This window comes from Dasypus novemcinctus, chromosome 6 (genome assembly GCF_030445035.2).
Source record: "Dasypus novemcinctus isolate mDasNov1 chromosome 6, mDasNov1.1.hap2, whole genome shotgun sequence".
NCBI lineage: Eukaryota > Metazoa > Chordata > Mammalia > Cingulata > Dasypodidae > Dasypus > Dasypus novemcinctus.
Genome location: NC_080678.1, coordinates 120,116,234 through 120,135,225, shown reverse-complemented (window position 1 = coordinate 120,135,225; position 18,992 = coordinate 120,116,234). Strand labels below are relative to the sequence as shown.

General features: G+C 51.6%; 1 long non-coding RNA gene and 1 pseudogene across 1 annotated transcript; one reads left to right on the top strand and one right to left on the bottom strand.

The window, feature by feature from the left end:
• Positions 1 to 862: 862 nt before the first annotated feature.
• On the bottom strand, positions 863 to 2,224 carry LOC139439131 (BAG family molecular chaperone regulator 5-like; annotated as a pseudogene).
• Positions 2,225 to 11,644: 9,420 nt separating this feature from the next.
• LOC131279034 (uncharacterized) lies at positions 11,645 to 13,050 on the top strand. Its single transcript, XR_009186378.2, has 3 exons — positions 11,645 to 11,723; positions 11,808 to 11,890; positions 12,219 to 13,050. It is a non-coding gene; the product is annotated as an uncharacterized lncRNA (long non-coding RNA).
• Positions 13,051 to 18,992: the final 5,942 nt, after the last annotated feature.

Sequence of the window (18,992 nt, the reverse complement as noted above, 5' to 3'; positions counted from 1 at the left end):
CAGTACCCCTACATTTCCTTCCCCACCCCACTCAGTCTGAGAGTATCCCTTCTCTATCTTAGCAAAGCTCTGGAGGTTTACTCACAGGGGCACAAGGCACAGGGGTCAGGGGACACAAGAGGCTAAATAAAGACTATCTTTTTTTTTCTTTTTTTACTTTTCATAATTTTATGTCATACACAAAAATAAGATATCCCCCCTCTGAATGCAGAGTATGGGGGGGGAGGGGCGGGAATGAAACAGACACATTTTCAAATGAAACACATTTACAAAAGAACAGAACTTCAGTCAAAACCATCCAATGAACACATAAACAAACAAAAACCCCCACCCTATTAAACTTGGTATGCCCAAATCAGGATTTCTAAATGAAACCGATCCTTTGCTTTACTCAGCATACTAATATACTTCATTTTGCTGCTTTGTGCTTGGACCTTACTCCTACCTATTGAAAAATGTCCCCTTTTCTTATAATTTTTCTAGTATTGTGTAAGTTTATATCTATTTTTTGAGATTGTGAAATATCTGCATTTAAATGCTTGGACAAAGCCATTTAAAAATTAATTACAAAAGCTGCCTCTATTTCGTATTTTGATAATAGGAGAAAAACATGCCAAAACCAAAACCAATCAACAAACAAAACCATACCACATACAGATAAGGACCCAGACGGAAAAGGTAATGTGCTGTAATGTTGGTTTCGCAACATCAAAAGCAGCAAAGATACTGAATATAATTTGCTTAAATCATAAATCCCGAGGTTGAAATAGGTATGTATAAATTGTATTTAGGCTCAGTGAACTGAAAGCTCTCTACAAATACAAAGAAATATGTACAAAGTGCAAAACAAGGGATGGCAGGCGTGAGGCGTGGGGCATTTCAGTACTCCCGCTCGTGGGATTTCATGTTGAGAGAGCTGAGAATGTTCTGGGTGAGCTTCGCTGCCTGCTTCCTGGCAGCCTTGCACTTCTCCTCCCCCTGCGGGTCGACGGCGTCCAGGGCCAGCAGCTGCTGGGTGAGCAGCTCTTCCAGCCGGATGTAGTTCTTATCAGTCCGATTTCCCCCAAACGAGAGAACCGCCTCTTGGATCTCTGACAAGTTCCCGAGGACACTCCAGACTGCCTTATGGGACGGGTGCTCCTCGCAGACCCACGCCTGTCTTCCCCAGGGCTTCCTTCAGGTCGATGTAAGTTATGAGGGTCTGCACCTCAATGACCGCTCTTCTCCTGGCTTCCCGGATGCAGGGGTTCTTCTCGAGACTGACCTCATCCAACTGTCCAATCAGACCCTGCAGCTCTGTTTTGCAGCTCAGGTACAATTCAGATGGATTCTGTGCCTGAAGAAGTTCATTTTTTATTTCTCTCATTCTCTTGAGGACCTTTTCAATTTTTAAAATGGAATGATTCTGTCCCAGGTCAAACGCATACGTAGTGTCTGCTTCCTCCTCTAAATCCAAACACTTCAATACTTTGTTGATCTCTTCTACCACCTCCCTTCGATAATTCCTGATTTCTGTACGCCCGCACACATCTAAAGCATCCAGATCAGCCATCAGGCCTGAGAGCACACACGACAAGGGCCTGCAAGTCTCGTTGTCGTTGTTCACTTCCATCAGAAGTGCGATCAGAGTGCCTCTCGCCTTGTTCACGTCACACATCACAGAGTTAATTTTGGAGACTGAAGGGTGGGCATCTTCGGAAAGCGGCAGGGAAGGCTGCTTCTTCAGGCAGTCTTCTATGATCTCCTGCACTGCACAGATTTTGGTTAGAGTGTGATACCTCGCTTTCCGCAGGGAGACCTTGCCTCCGGTTTTCACGTGTGTCAGCCTGAGAATGACATCCTGGATGTCTTCCTCGAATTCATCAGTCACACAGTTGCCTCCGCTATAGAAAGGCACTATCTTCTCTTCCACGAGGAACTGGGCTTCCTTAAAAATGTTCTGTATTTCCACTCGTTGCGGGTGTTTTGCATTCTGCTCCAACTCTTTGAGAAGACCTTCTGTCTCCCGTGCTGCCCTCTTTCGGGCTTGCTGGATGTCTCCTTTCCCTTCAGTGTCTACAGAGGCTATTTCGAAAAGCTGTTCCGTTAGAATCCTCTCCAGTTTCTTGTAATTCTTGTCATTGAACACGCCACTGAAGCCAATTACTTGCTGTTCTATACTTTTTACTTCCTTTTGGATTTCCTGAAGCCTCCTGATCGAAGGATGTTGGTTTCCCATATCCGTATTTTTTTGTGTGTTCTGTTTTGCAAGCACTGGCCACGCCCCCAGTGCCAGCCGCCAACCGCCCGGCACCGCAGCCCCGCACCGCAGCCCCGCACCGCAGCCCCGCACCGCAGCCCCGCACCGCAGCCCGCAGCGGTCTCCCCCGCGCAGCCCCGCACCGCAGCCCGGCACCGCAGCCCGGCACCGCAGCCCGGCACCGCAGCCCCGCACCGCAGCCCCGCACCGCAGCCCCGCACCGCAGCCCGGCACCGCAGCCCCGCACCGCAGCCCGCAGCGGTCTCCCCCGCGCAGCCCCGCACCGCAGCCCGGCACCGCAGCCCGGCACCGCAGCCCCGCACCGCAGCCCCGCACCGCAGCCCCGCACCACAGCCCCGCACCGCAGCCCGCAGCGGTCTCCCCCGCGCAGCCCCGCACCGCAGCCCCGCACCGCAGCCCCGCACCGCAGCCCCGCACCGCAGCCCGCAGCGGTCTCCCCCGCGCAGCCCTGCACCGCAGCCCCGCACCGCAGCCCCGCACCGCAGCCCCGCACCGCAGCCCGCAGCGGTCTCCCCCGCGCAGCCCCGCACCGCAGCCCGGCACCGCAGCCCCGCACCGCAGCCCGGCACCGCAGCCCCGCACCGCAGCCCCGCACCGCAGCCCCGCACCGCAGCCCCGCACCACAGCCCCGCACCGCAGCCCGCAGCGGTCTCCCCCGCGCAGCCCCGCACCGCAGCCCGGCACCGCAGCCCCGCACCGCAGCCCCGCACCGCAGCCCCGCACCACAGCCCCGCACCGCAGCCCGCAGCGGTCTCCCCCGCGCAGCCCCGCACCGCAGCCCCGCACCGCAGCCCGCAGCGGTCTCCCCCGCGCAGCCCCGCACCGCAGCCCGGCACCGCAGCCCCGCACCGCAGCCCCGCACCGCAGCCCCGCACCGCAGCCCCGCACCACAGCCCCGCACCGCAGCCCGCAGCGGTCTCCCCCGCGCAGCCCCGCACCGCAGCCCCGCACCGCAGCCCGCAGCGGTCTCCCCCGCGCAGCCCCGCACCGCAGCCCGGCACCGCAGCCCCGCACCGCAGCCCCGCACCGCAGCCCCGCACCACAGCCCCGCACCGCAGCCCGCAGCGGTCTCCCCCGCGCAGCCCCGCACCGCAGCCCGGCACCGCAGCCCCGCACCGCAGCCCGGCACCGCAGCCCCGCACCGCAGCCCGCAGCGGTCTCCCCCGCGCAGCCCCGCACCGCAGCCCGGCACCGCAGCCCGGCACCGCAGCCCCGCACCGCAGCCCCGCACCGCAGCCCCGCACCGCAGCCCGCAGCGGTCTCCCCCGCGCAGCCCCGCACCGCAGCCCGGCACCGCAGCCCCGCACCGCAGCCCGGCACCGCAGCCCCGCACCGCAGCCCCGCACCGCAGCCCGCAGCGGTCTCCCCCGCGCAGCCCCGCACCGCAGCCCCGCACCGCAGCCCCACACCGCAGCCCCACACCGCAGCCCCGCACCGCAGCCCCGCACCGCAGCCCGGCACCGCAGCCCGGCACCGCAGCCCCGCACCGCAGCCCCGCACCGCAGCCCCGCACCGCAGCCCCGCACCGCAGCCCGGCACCGCAGCCCCGCACCGCAGCCCCGCACCGCAGCCCCGCACCGCAGCCCGCAGCGGTCTCCCCCGCGCAGCCGCCCGGGCCCCCCGTGCCGCCCTCACGGCGCCCCGGCCCCCTCTTGGTGCCGGGAGAGCACACGGTCCAAGACTATATCATTATAACTGGAAGACAATCTAGGGATTGTACAGCATCGTGATTTTAGTGATAGATGAGGTTTATGGTTAATAATATATATGCAGGAGTGTTCCTCTATTACAAGGTGTTAATACGGTGAAACATGGGAAAAAGACAACCCATGGAACTTACAGACTATAGTTAACAGCAATGTTGCAATATTTTTGTAGAAAAGGCAAAGAAATTACTGTATCAATGCTAAAGTCAGATTTAGTTTATGCGATGTGAATAAGATCAAGCATTTTTTTTCATTTTCTTCATGAACAAGGAGACTCTGTTCATGTCATTTAACCAATCTGTGCTCATTCATATATCTTTCTGAACACTGGAGAAACAATTGAGTTTGTTTTTAGGATTAAATAAGATAAATGTGCCTGGACAGAATTTAAGATAATGCTTCTATAAGTTGTTAAGATGCCTTTTGTCTATTTGTTTTGTTTTTTTTTTAAGTTGAAATAAAGTTTACTTAAAAAATTTTTTCTTTTGCAACAACTAAATAAAAAAGACTATGTCGTCAACACTGAGACCCCATGCCATAGGGCCCACCCGTCCTCCTCGCTCAGGATGCTGAGAATGGGCTGATGACTACAACCCCACATTCCAAGGAGGAGACTAGTAGATTGCTCTCTGGGGGAACTGACAGCCCTGCCCCCTAAAAAGTACTTAAAGGTATTAACATTTGGGGGACCCTACACAATCACCCTCCAGTGAAGCCCACCAATTGGCAAACTCTACTCATGTACACAGGCCTTCCAATAAATATTAGAGTGCCTCACTGAATATGAACAGTCAAGGATTTCCAGAAACTATGAGAAATCATCTAGCATGAAAGATGGAAGCCAAAACAAACATACCTAGAAAGCAACTTGGAAAAGACAAAAGCTGTGTAGATAGAAGAGAACTCAAAAATGGGCCACTAATATCTTCGGGAAGGTAAAAGAAGATTTGTATATATGAAATAGGAGCAGGCTGTTAAAAATTTAGAACGGAACAGCACAGGACACAAAAGATCCTCTGAAATAAAAAATAAAAAGAACAGAAATGAAAATTCCATGAAAGGAATATAATGCTATAGAAATCTTCCAGAAATAGCACGAGAGAGAGAATGAGCAGGAGGAGGAGGAGGAAAGAAAAGGAGAGGAAAGGTGAGAAAATTAGGAGACCAATCCAAAGGTCCAATATTTGACAATAAGAATTCCAGAAAGAAGTAATAGAAAAACAGATTAGGGAAAAATGTTTTTTAGATAATTTATGAAACCACTTTCCCAAAACTGATGGGCATGCATTTCCAGATTGAAAGGACTCATGAAGTGCCCTGTGAAAGGAATGAAAAACGATACACACGTAGCACATGAATGTGATACTACAGAGTTCCAGGAATCAAAAGAAACTTCTAGGAAAAAATTTAAAAATAGAAACATACCCAAAAAATTAAGAATCAAAAGGACATGAGACTTCTTAATTAAATCACTGAAATCTAGCATGCAATGTAAGAATGCCTTCAAAATTCAAAGGGGATTAATGAATAAAGAGTTACTGTTTGGAGTGATAGAAAAGTTTTGGTAATGGATGGTGGTGATCAAAACACAACATTGTGAATGTAATTATATATTTTTTTAATTCAAAGAGGAAAAGTTTTCCAGTGTGGAATTGGATACCCAGGCAAAAAATTACTCAAGTGTGAGGTTAGACATAGTTACTAGAGATATTTGCACACATGGACGTTTTTTTGTTTTTTTTTTAAACGTACCTCCCAGGAATTCTTTCTAGGAAACTATTTGAGGATGTACTCTCAAAACATAAGGAAGTATACCAAGAAAGAGGAAGATATGGGGTCCGGGAAAATATAAGAGAATGGCAATGAGAGTGCCCAGAATGAAGACGAGGAGAGATTTCAAGGTAGCAGCTGCACAGTAAGGCTGCAGAGCAACAAGATCACCCCAAGACAAATTTACAAAAGCCTTAATCAGAGATACAAACTCACAGCAGAGATCTGGGGATGAAAAGTGCTATGTATATATAAAATATGGTAAATGAGTGAAGAAAAAAATTATTAACTCCAAGGAAATTTTTAAATGGGCAAAATAGAAATAACTAGGGTATACTTCAGAACTCAGCCGTAACTAATGTTGACCTGAAAATCCACTGAAGGTGGGTGCCTCTGCAGGAGTGAAAAGAGAATGCTCTCTTTCATAAGTATTGTAGACCTAATTGACATTTTCAGAATAAAAGCATGATGAACTTTGATAAAAATAAACCTCAGTTCAAATGAGTGACCAAGCAGAATTCTGTTTCCACCATGATAGAACAGACTTACCCTCTTGATATAAATAACTAGAAACCTGGACAAAATATATTACAGACAAGAGGTTGCACAGGACTGTGCTTCCTGAAAGCAAGCAAAGAATGAGGTGAGCAATTAAAATCATCCTATTTTCTATTGGAGGCACATTCTAGACCACCATATGAAGAGAGGGCTCTCAGGCCATGACTGAAGGACTAGGGATTGGAGTTCAGGAAGGGGAAAAAAAACCATTGAGGAGATACTGGCATTTGCTACTACATTTTCCCCTAGGCACATTGGCCAAATCACAGAACTGGGTAAAGCAGCCAGGCAGAAAATACTGGTGTAGGCCTTGAGGAAGTGTCATTTAGCTAGGAAAATTATTAGTAAAACTGGAGTTCATTGCTACCAAAGCTGTAAGTAGTAGAGAAAAGGGTTCCTCTGAGAAGGAAGTCTGACATTATGTATCAACTTTTCCACTGAAGAAAAGTTGGAAAACTAGGCAGAAAGTGACTGCTGGGAGGCTAAATAGATAAGCAGGTGGTTCTGGCAGTCTCCCTACCCTGGAGAGACTAAAATTGAAGTTCTGAGCCCACCCAGGAGGAGCTGTGTTTCTACACACTGACGACGAATAATCTGAAGAGGAGATGGAGAAAATGATTCCATTCACAATAGCATCAAAAAGAATCAAATATCTAGGAACAAATTTAACCAAGGAGGTTGGGAGATGTGTTCTCTGAAAATTTTAAACCCTGCTGAAAGAAATTAAGGAAGACCTAAATAAATAGCATGACGTCCTGTGTTCATGACTTGAAAAACTTAATGTTAAGATGTCAGTACTACCCAAAGTGATCTATAGATTCGATGCAATTCCTATCAAAACTCCTGCAACCTTTTTTTGCAAAAATGGAAATGCCGATCCTCCACTTCAAATAGAATGGAAAGGGACCCCAAGTAGTTAAAACAATCTTGAAAAAGAATAAAGTTGAAGATCTCACACTTTTGATTTCAAAACTTACTACAAAGCTACAATAGTCAAAACAGTGTGGTACTGGTGTAAAGATAGACACATAGACCAGTGGAATAGAATTAGGGTTCAGAAATGAACCTGCATGTCTATGGCCAATTGATTTTCAACAAGAATCCAAATACATTCAATGGGGAAAGAATAACAAATGGTGGCTGGGAAAACCAGATCTCCAAATGCAAAGAAATGAAGATGGACCCCTACCTCACACCATATACAAAAATTAACTCAAAATGGATAAAGGATCTAAATATAAGAGTACAAACCATAAAATTCTTCAAAGAAAACTTAGGCAAAAATCTTTGTGACCTTGGCTTTGGCAATGGATTCTTAGATGTGATTTCAAAAGCATGAAAACAGAAGATAAAATAGATGAATTGGACCTCATCAAAATTTAAAACTTTTTTTTAGAGATTCATTAGGTTTATTCCCCCCCCTGCATTCCCCCCTCCCCCCTACAGTCCCCCCCATTGTCTGCTCTCTGTGTCCATTTGCTGTGTGTTCTCCTGTCTGCTTGTATTCTCATTAGGCAGTTCCAGGAACCAATCCTAGGACCTTCTGGAGTAGGAGGCAATTACTCTTTTGCGCCACCTCAGCTCCCCTGTTCTGCTACATATTCTTATTTTCTCTCTTCTGTGTCTCTTGTTGTGTCATCTTGCTGTGCCAGCTCTCCGCATCGGCTGGTACTCCTGCGCGGGGCAGCTTTCCTGCAGCGAGGCGGCATTCCCACAAAGGGCGGCTCTCCTGCGCGGGGCCGCATTCCCGCATGGGCGGGCACTCCGTGTGGGCCAGCTTACCCTCAAAAGGAGGCCCTGGGCATCGAACCCTGGACCTCTTATATGGTTGACAGGAGCCCAACTGGCTGAGTCACATCCATTTCCCATCAAAATTTAAAACTTTTGTGCATCAAAGGGCATTATTATGAAAGAGAAATGACAACCTTCAGAATGGGAGAAAATATTTGGAGATCACATATCTGATAAGGGTTTAACATGCAGAATATGTAAAGAACTCTAACAACTCAACAACAAAAAAGACAAACAACCCAATTAAAAAACAGGCAACTTCTCTGCCAAAGTCCCAGCCAAGGCCCCAACACCCACCTGGTGTCTCTGCTGCAGCCTGAGCCAGGAAGGGTTCTGTCCCAACGGCGTTGGTGGTAGGGGTGGTCCTCCCATGGGGTGGGGCAGGCCTTCTGCCAGCCAGGCGACTTCCACACCTGCTTTGTGGCCACACCCAGGGCCTACCTGTACTGCCCGGTAACTGGCTGTCCCCAGTGGACGGGCTGCCCATGTTTGAACGGAACCTGTGCTGGGCGCTGCGCGCGGACAGCCTGGATGTGGCCGCTGTGCAGGAGGCTGCTGGGCACCTCCTGGGCACACACGACGGCAGCGCCTGGCAGTTAGCAGCCAGCCCTCCCAAGAGCTCGGTGTTCACGCCGAGCCACATCTCCGTGTCCCCCAGCCCGGCCAGCCCCTCCGTCCTGCCTCAAGAGAGCAGCAGGCTGCTGTTCTGGAACCTGGAGCTGGAGGGCCAGTCCTTCTTGTGCAGACAGGTGTGGAGGGTGACAGCTGTGCTAGTGGCTGTGGGGCTGGGGATTCTGAGGCCCACCCAGGTGAAGGGAGGAACACCCCCAGCCGCTTCCAACAGCCCGGAGCCCCGAGGTCACCCCAAAGAGGGCAGCGGGGGGTGTGGGGACCGCGGGACAGAGCGTGCTGCTGCTCACCAGAACCCGGGGTCCCAGGCTGGTCAGGCTGAGTGGGCAGCAGGGGGAAACGCGTTCATCCAGCGAAGGCCGCTGAGCGCCAGCGCGCCGGACGCTGTTCCTGGAGCAGAGGCAGGGCTGAGGTTCTCTGCGTGGAGCGGGGTGGGAAGACCCCTCCCCGGCACCAGACTGCAGCAACCGGATACGAGTGTGGTTTGTGCACAAATGTGATCCCGCCCCCAGGAGGACCGTCCTCGTCCCCACTGCCAGGAGAGGAAACAGAGCCACACGAAGAGGTGAACAGCCGCCAGGCCGTTGAGCCACAGCCAGAGGCCAAGACCAGACTCGTGACTTACCATGCAAGGCAGTACCTTTTCCCTCATACCACGCTGATCACAGACTGGTTAGCAATTCCATCTTTGGCTCCATTAACAAAGATATGGAAACCAGAAAAAGGGAGGTGATAGTCCTAGTTGACATTGCCAGTGTATTACACAAGGCCTTGTATTTGGTACTGAGGACATGAAATGTTCAAGGCTTTTATATTTAAGGACAGAAAAGCAATTACACAGCGGATACCATGTAATGAGTTCTCTAGTGGGGTGCAGATGGTGATGAGAGAATTATCTAACCGTGTGGGGACAAGCACTGGGAAAGGGTGGCTGGGGAAGCTCCCCAGAGACAGCTCCGCAGTCAATATCTGAAAGATTAGTAGGAGCTTTATAGATGGACATCTTCATCCAGATGAGAGATGTGGATGCTGGTAGGAGGGCAGTTCTGACAGCCACATGGAGGGAGAGTTACACATGAGATGACCGGGAGGAAAGCAGACTCAGGGAGGACACAGAAGGAGCAGACTTGTGTGAGGGTCACAACTGTGTCCTGGGAGTAGAAATTGTAAGGAGATGGATCATTAGAGCAAGCATTTACAATAGAAGGAACTGCTTCACAAAGTACTGAGCTCCCATCCCTGGAAGTGCACTAGTCAGCCAAAAGGGAGCTGATGCAAAGTACCAGGACTCTGTTGGCTTTTATAAAAGGGCATTTATTTGGGGTAGAAACTTAGAGTCACAAGGCCCTAAAGGGTCCAACTCAAGTACCGTAAGAGGTAGTTTCTCACCCAAGTCTGTTGCCACGTGTTGAGCAAGATGGCGGGCGACATCTGCGAGGGCTCAGCCTTCCTTCTGCCTCTCAAGGCTCCGTGGACCCAGCATCTTCTGATCTCAGCTGCAGGCTGGCATCGGGCTCTGTCTCTTCCCAGGGCTTATGTCCTGCCAGGCTCAGAGGCTCTGTTGCCTTCACAAGGTCAACTGTAAACTATCTGGCGAATGCCTCCTCTCTCCCTGTGGCTCCAGTGTCGAAACCAGGTTCTCTCCTCTGTGTTCTTCTCCTGTGGGTTTACTTCCCTGGGCTCCGGCATCAAAACTCAAACTCTCTCCTCTGCCATGTTGTGTTCTCTGTGAGTCCCCTCCCCACCAAGGAGACTCAACGTCCTACTGACCGTGGCCAAATCAAAGCCCTAATCATAATTCAATCAAGTGAAAGTGAAACCTCTGAATCTAATACAATCTAATATTCCCAGAGCAACGGACCAGTTTACAAACACAATCCAATATCTATTTTTGGAATTCATAAAAAATACTAAACTACCCCAGGAAGTATGCAAGCAGAAATTGACTGGCTGTCTGTCAGGAACACTGCCCATCTGATTCCTGCGTGAGGTGGGATATTGACAGGAGGCTCTGTGGTCCTTGAGCTTTTGACTGATGCTCCAAACAGCAGCCTCGTCCCCCAGGGGCCCTCCACTCTCAGACAATTCACTCAAGCACAGACACAACCATTTTCATTTGATGGAAGGTGTTAAATTCCAACTGTGTACCTGGACCAAGGCTGGAGTGAGAGCACATTTACAAAGAAATGTGGTAAGAGAAGGCAGAATTCTTCAAGGGCAGAGGAGGGAGCAGGGCTGAAGATCCAAACTCCAGGACTTAGACTCCAGAACATTCCATCTGGGCCAGGTGTGTTTGTACGTCGTTTTCCCTTAAGGACTGTATCCATTAAAGTCCGTGCAGGGAAGTCAATCGGGCTGGATGGCTTCCATGAAGGAGAACTGACAAAGCTGGGAATGGAGAGGCTCCCAGAGACTAGCAACAGCAGGAGGCCCTCTATCACCTCTTGGCCTGAGGGAATTACGAAAGGAATTCGTGTTCCAGACTTTTTGGGAGGTGGAGCCACAGAGGAGTCATCGCCTGAAGGAGCTGCAGTCACGGCAGTCACGCAGCTCTGCACGAGACACGGGAGTGAAGTGAGTGGGAGCCGGCAAGAAATATCCCCAGTGCTCTCTCCTCCCACACCCCAGAATCCCACTGTGCCCGTCCGTGGTTTAACCCAGCCAGAGGCCAAAGCAAAGGAGCCAGCAGGCTCAGCCTGCAGCGCAGAGGGAAAGGGGACGGAAGAGGGGGAGAGGGCAGTGGCAGAGAATGACAGTAGGAAGGCTACTTTCTTTGTCCTTTGTGACAGAGATGGTGGATTGCCTCACAATATCTTGCTGTCTGGAATGCAGACACAACAATGGGCCATTTTGGACCATGACAATGAGGACAGAACCCCAATAGGGCAGAAAACTAGAGTGAGCCTGCTGTCAGCCTGGCCAGCCTGCTGTCTTTAGGACTGTTCGGTGACTGTTAGGTGAGAGAGACACAAAGTAGTGGAGCTGCCTACCCGTGCCCACCCTGGCTGGTATAGCCTTTTGTGAATTTTGAGAATGGCGAAGTTCTTCATCTTTCAGGAGGCTTAAAGAGCTCACCACATTTTTTTTTTTAGGTACCAGGACTGGCAATTGAACCCCGGATCCGATATGGGAAGCCAGCGCCCAATCACTGAGCCACATCAGCTACCCTGAGTTGGTTTGTTTGCTTGCTGTTTTGTTTTCTTTTTTTTAGGAGGGACCGAGGACCGAACCCAGGACCTCCCATGTGGGAAAGAGGTGCTCAACTGCTTGGGCCACATACATTCCCCTCATCATATGTTTTTAGAACGGTCAGAGGGGCTGGTCTCCTTCTTGCGCAGGACCCCCAGCCCTGAGATTGCCCAGAGGACCTGTGACCGTGTTCAGGGCAGCTCTCTTTCAGTACAGATTTCCTTCTAGTGCTTTCTGCAAAATGCTGGTGTTAGCCCTGGGCAGGGTGGGGTGGGAATGGCTGATGCTGCAGCTCTCTAACTCTTCCCCAACAGGGCTACATCCTTCCTGCCCGGGACAGCCCACAGAAGGGCAGTTGTCGGCAATAACCGCTTTCTGTCAGATCTGGAGCTGCAGCGCCAGCTCACTTGCTGTGCGCCTCCACTGAGCCTCGCCCTGGAAGCAGCGTCCTCCCGCTCCATTGCTTCGTGGGATGCCCCCACCCTGTCAGGGAGGGGGTGGAGACAAGGGAGGAGAGGACACGCCCCCCACCTCCAGAAGGCGTCCCGCCTCAGGCAGGAGGGCATATACCCTGCATGAATTACCCGTAATCCTACCTTGTATCGGTGTCTCTTCAGCTTACAAAGCACTTTACTGCAACTCTGTCACTTCATCTGAGGAGTCTGCAGTTTTCATTCCCATTTTGCAGTGGAAGAAGCTTAAGTTTAGAGGAATAAAGTTCACCCAGGGCACATAACTGATACCCGGTTGGGCTGGGACTAAATCCCAGTCTCTGATATCTATGCCAGAGGGTCTTTCCCTTTTCTTAGAGGAGTTTCGGGTGGTTAAGGAAAACTTCCCCTTCCTTAGCAGACATTTTGTGATGTGACACTTAGGAAATTCTGACCGTCTCCTGCCTCTCTGCCCCGGAAAAGAAATAAAGTGGTTGTCAGGTGGATGCCTCACAGGGACCAGGTCAGGAGTCGAATTCTCCTCAACTTTGTAAAGTGACAGAGAGTTTCAGAAAGCAGGTCTGGGTCCTTCAGGCCTGTGCTCTATATCCAATGTGTATGTGGGCTGTGGCGTCATGCTCTGTGTGTGGATGGTGATGGGTGTGTGATGTGTGTCTGTGGTATGTGGTACGTGGGAGTGTGTGCGATGGGTATATGTGGGTCTGTGTGAGTCTGTGTGTGGTGCAGTCACATGAATGTGGGTGCTGGGTGGATGTGTGGTGTGTGTGTGTGGTGGGCGGGTGTGTGTATATGTGCAGGGCTGGGTATGTTCATGTGTGTGTGTGTGTGGTGTGTGTGTGTGTGTGAATGTGCAGGGCTAGGTATGTTCATATGTGTGTGTGTGGTGGGCGGGTGTGTGTGTATGTGCAGGGCTGGGTATGTTCATATGTGTGTGTGTGTGGTGTGTGTGTGTATGTGTGTATGTGCAGGGCTGGGTATGTTCATATATGTGTGTGTGGTGGGTGTGTGTGTGTATGTGTACAGGGCTGGGTATGTTCATATGTGTGTGTGGGGGGGAGGGGTGTGCATTTGTGTATGCAGGGGCAGTCCAGGGGTGTGTGGGGTGTGTGTGGGGGGGTGGGCAGGAGTGTGTGTTCCTGTGTGTATGTGTGTGGGGTAGAGGGCAGGTGTGTGTCTGTGCCGTGCGATGTGTGGTCTCTACGAGCGTGCCTGGCGGGTGTGAGTCTGTTGTGTGTGTGAAGGTGTGTGTGTGGGAAGGCAGGTCTGGGATTGAGGGGGCTGGGGAGCACGTCCCTAGCAGCGGCCGAGCCGGGGCCCTCACGAAGCCCAGGTCAGCCCCAGGAAGGCTCCCGCGGCACCCGCGCCTCCCCCGTGGCACCCCCGCGCCACCCCGGCAGCACCCTACGCCTCCCCCGCGCCACCCGCGCCACTCCCACGGCACCCGCGCCTCCCCCGCGCCACCCCCGCAGCACCCTACGCCTCCCCCGCGCCACCCGCGCCTCCCTCGTGCCATCGCCGGGCTCGGTGAGCGCGCCCAGCCCAGGCCAGGCCTGCTCGGCTCCACCGCTGGAGTTTCTTCTCTTTACGCACAAGACCTGCCTGAGCGCGATTCCAGAACCTTCAGGCCACACGAGCGCCCCAGGCCCCGCAGGGACCTCCACTCACAGAAGAGCCTCGTCCCAGCCCGGGAGGGCAAGCCGTCTCCTAACCCGACTGAAAAAGCCAGTCAAGAACTGCGTCGCTTCCCCACGCCCGACAGCAAAGCAAACCCAGCGCGGAGGCCAGGTTCTACAACGTGCAGCCCTGCGGCCGGGGCCTGGGCCCCCACTGCCGTCCTCTCTGGGAGCCCGTCCCGACCTCCCGTTTCAAATCGAAACTCCATCTCTCCTCACCCCCCTCTTCTTACCCCCCATGACACCCTCCCCCCACTGTGTTCTCCTTTTCCCCTCTTTTTTCCACTAGCACTTATCACCTACCATTCTGTATGATTTATTTCTCTCCTCAAAATGTAGGCTCCACGAGGGCAGGAGGCCTTTGCTTTTTTTTTTTTTTTTGGTGAGCCTAGAAGAGAACATGACATTTAGAAGGTGCTCAAAAATGTGCTGGGCAGGGAGGGGAGAAAGGAGGGGAGGCGCTTAGCTACCTGCAGACAGCCTAAGGCCCTGGGCTGCGGTGGGCATGGGGGCAGCGCCTCTCCTCCCTTGCCTGCGCCCCCCAACCTGGCGCGGCCTCTGCGGCTGCCCATGGAGACCCTGTCAACCTTCCAGTCCCCGGGCCTGATGGGGAGGCACGGCTGTGGGAAGGAGCGGACCCGGGCGAGAATGTGTTCAGCTTATCGGGGACGAAATTACTGGCCGGGTGGACTGACTTTAGCTGGAGTCTGGCGATGGCGAGGGCACCGTAGCGCATATCAGGTGCAGCGCTTTCCGTGGGCTGGGGGCCAGGGCTGGGGGCCAGGGCTGGGCTCTTCTAAGGCTCAGACCAGTGCATGGCTGGCCAAAGGGTCCTGTAGCCAGGCCCAGGAAGTGTGTGTGTGTGTGTGTGTGTGTGTGTGTGTGGTAAACATCCCCTTGGAACATAGCAATCCTCCCTCCAGGAGGACAGGACGGCCAGACCTTGCCTGCCCGGCCATGGTGAGCCAGAAGTGGGGCGGCACGCTCATCGTCCCTGGATTTAGGGAACCCCCTTTGTACGAATGGTCCGTTTGGGCCACACGACCACCTGCCAGAGAATTGAAGTTTCCCGTTTACAGGTGAGGAGTGGGAGGCTGTGAGGGTGAGCCTGGGGGAACACCCAGGGTTCCAGGTCCAGCAGCCGCTGCCCCTTTCATGAGGGAAGCCAACACACCCATCTACTTCCCCCACTGTGGAATGGGGCTGCTGGGGAGGGGGCCCACCCCCAGGTCCTGGGCTGAGGCCAGGAAGACAGAGTAAGCCCAGGCAGGGGAAAGTCTCTGCTCCCTGGGACTCAGTTTCCCCATCTGGACAACCCAATCCCTATCCAATTGCTGGTGCTAAGGTAGGTTTCCATGAGACTTGGCACAACTAGGCCTTGCCCACTGTGGACACCACTCACTGGCCAGGAACTTCCAGAGGCTTCCGTAGGAGCATATGCTGACCGTTTCCCCCTTTCCTCCCGCCTCCCCTTTCTCGGCCATGGGATCGGGATAAAGGCCAGGCAACTCACGGGTTGCCGGCCACCAGCAGCCCTCCAGCACACTGCGGGACTGCCAGAGCAGACGTCCGGCCAGGGAGTACCTGATGTGCTCGCTTGGACTTGTGAACCACCATGAGTGGACCAGCCCTTTACAGGAGATTCTCAATGGGGTAATGCTTAACCCAGATGGTGGAGTCATTGTGCTGGGACTTCAGGCTTTCATTTCCTCTCACTTCCAAATGGGGCCAATGGCAGAAACAGTTCAATGGCCATCAAGAGATGAATGGAGAAACAAAATAGGGTATATCCATACAACTGAATATTATTCAGCCACCAATAGGATTGGAGTACTGATACATGCTACATGTGCCAAGTGAAAGAAGCTAGACATGAAAGTTCATATATTGTGTGATTCCATTTACACGAAACATTCATATAAATCTCAGTTTGCCTTAGGGCTGTCAATGCAATATACCAGAAATGCATTGGCTTTTTTAATGGGACTTTTATTAGGGGAAAATCTTACAGTTCTGAGGCCATGAAATGTCCAAATCAAGGCACCATTAGAAATGCTTTCTCAGCGAGTTTGGCTACTGGTGATCCTGGCAGCACCCAGCCACGTGGCGAGGCAAGATGACAGCGAATCCCAGCCAAGGTCCCTGCCTTCCCTTCCAGGCTCATCCATCACAGCTCAGCTGTGGGCCCTCAGGCTTCTCTCCCTGGACCTCTTCTCCTCGAGCCTCTTGGGGGCTTCTCTGTCTTTCTGCAGCTGTGGGTGAGCACGGAGTTTCCTCTCACACACGGCAGGGCTGAAATGGCAGAGCTCCCTTTCTCTGTGTTTGTCTCTGTGTTCTCAGTTTATATAAGACCCAGCAAGAGGGCGAGACCCAGCCTGGGCCATGCCTCGCTGATGTAGCCCAATCAAAAACCTTAAAGTGATCTAATCAAGTGATCTAACCAAGGTTCCTTAACCAAATTTAAAGCAGGGTATATGGTCATGGCAGATGGATTTGGTGTTCTGTGCCATGTCATTTGGCCCTTTGGAATTTGTGCTCCTAAGAGTGATAGAGCTGGACTCAGATGTGACCTCTCTACACATGCCTCTTCTGGTACTTTTATTGCAACTGTGGTTGGTGCTACGGATGGTCCATGCTCAGGAGACTTGAATCTCTGGACTGCCCATGTGCCAGCTGGGCCCTGAGCCTCAGCAGAGTGGTGACTCCTACTCTCTGGTTCATTGGTCTGACCCAGGCCAGCTAACTGGGAGATGAAGATGGTCAACCACCACACCAGGGAACCAAGAGAGCCTACAACTGAAAGCAGGAGAATTGCATTCATCATCCATGTGGAATCTGAGCCCCGTCTTGATCTAGAGGTGGAGTGGACATCACCATCCCAGGGCGCACAGGATGGAGGAATCAAATATGGATTAGAGTGGACTTCTTGACATTCTACTATAAAACTATTGTGACTAGTAATAGAAGAAATTGTAGCATTGATGTGGAGAAAGTGGCCACAGTAGTTGCTGAGGGCAGGGAGAGGGAAGAAGAGAAGTGATGTGGGCGCATTTTTGGGACTTTGATTTGTCCTAAATGATATTGCAGGGTCAGATGCTGGACTTTATATATCCTGCCATAACCCACTGAATGTACTAGGGGAGTGTGAACTACAGGGTAAACTATTATCTATGTGATGCAGCAGTGCTCCAAAATGTGTTCTCCGAGTGCAGTGAGTGGCCACAATGATGGGGGAGGTTATTGGTGTGGGAGGAGTGGGGTGTGGGGGTGTGGGGGGTATACGGGAACCTCTTACGTTTTTTGAATGTAACATTTTTTTGTGAGGTATGTGTCTTCAAAAAAATACAATTTACAAAAATGATGGGAGTGGGGGGGTGGGGAAAAAAGATAAATGAACAAACAAAAAAGTCTTAAAGCGATCTAATCAAGTGATCTAATCAAGGTCCCTTAACTGAATTTAAAGCAATCAAAGGACCCCACACCCACAGGAATGGAGTAGTTCAAAAACATAATCTTTTTCTTGGATTCACAAAACTCAAACTGGCACACATACAGACAGAATAGATGGTGGTTGCCAGAGGTTCAGGGAAGAGAGATGGGGAACAACTACTTAATGGGTATGGAATTTTGTTTTGGGATGATGAAAATGTTTTGGAACTAGATAGCGGTGATGGTTGCATAATATTGCGAATGTACTAAATGCCACTGAACGTTCACTTTTAAGTGGTTACTTTTATGTGTCAATTTTTAAAAATGGTCCAATGCCCTGGGCCCAGATTGCCTTTAGCTCTCCACCCTCCTCAGTCCCTGCTGCCCCCAGATTCCCACCAGTGGGTCCACCAACACCCTGCCCCCATGAGCACCAGAGGTGCACCCTTGCTTTAATTTCAGACTAGCCTTGAGTACAGGTGAGCAGAGCATTATCAAGCCACCTCATGCTGAGAACTCTCCCTGGAGCCCCTCTAAGTTTATTTTATTTTATTTTTTTGTGTGTGTGTGTTGTTTTTTATATTTTTTTTTATTTTTTTAAATATTTATTTATTATTATTATTTTTTAATTACATTAAAAAAATATATGAGGTCCCATTCAACCCCACCGCCCCCGCCCCCCACTCCCCCCACAGCAACACTCTCTCCCATCATCGTGATACATCCATTGCACCTGGTAAGTTCATCTCTGAGCATCACTGCACCCCATAGTCAATGGTCCACATCATAGCCCAGACTCTCTCACGTTCCATCCAGTGGGCCCTGGGGGGATCTACAGTGTCCCGTAATTGTCCGTGAAGCACTATCCAGGACAACTCCACGTCCCGAAAACACCTCCACATCTCATCTCTTCCTCCCGTTCCCCACACCCAGCAGCCCCCATGGCTACCGTTCCCACACCCATTCCACATTTTCTCTGTGGACATTGGATTGGTTGTGTCCATTGCACACCTATGTCAAGTGAGGGCTTAGATTCCACATGGGTACTGGATGCACTCTTCCCGCTTCTAGTTGTAGACACTCTAGGCTCCATGTTGTGGTGGTTGACCTTCTTCAACTCCATGTTAGCTGAGTGGAGTAAGTCCAATAAGTCAAAGTGTAGGAGCTGAAGTCTGTTGAGGCTCTGGGCCTGGGTGTCATATTATCAGTCCAGAGATTCAAATCCCCTACATATATCTTAAACTCAGCACCAACTACAATTCCAATAAAGTAGCATGCAAGTCTTCCCTCTAAGTTTAATGAGATGGTCCCCATTTATTGAGTGCCTACTATACACCAGGCTCTCACTGAGCATTCTCAACACCCCTGGGAGGTGAACTATTCTCCCCATTTTGTAGATGAGGAGATGTGAGATGCCTGGTGTGGGTAAGTGTTTCTCCCCCCAGTCGAAGCTCTCCTGCGGGTGGCCAGTCCTCAGCCCAGGCCCCTTATACTGCCACACCCCTCCTGCCTGCCCCCACTCCCAAAGCTACCC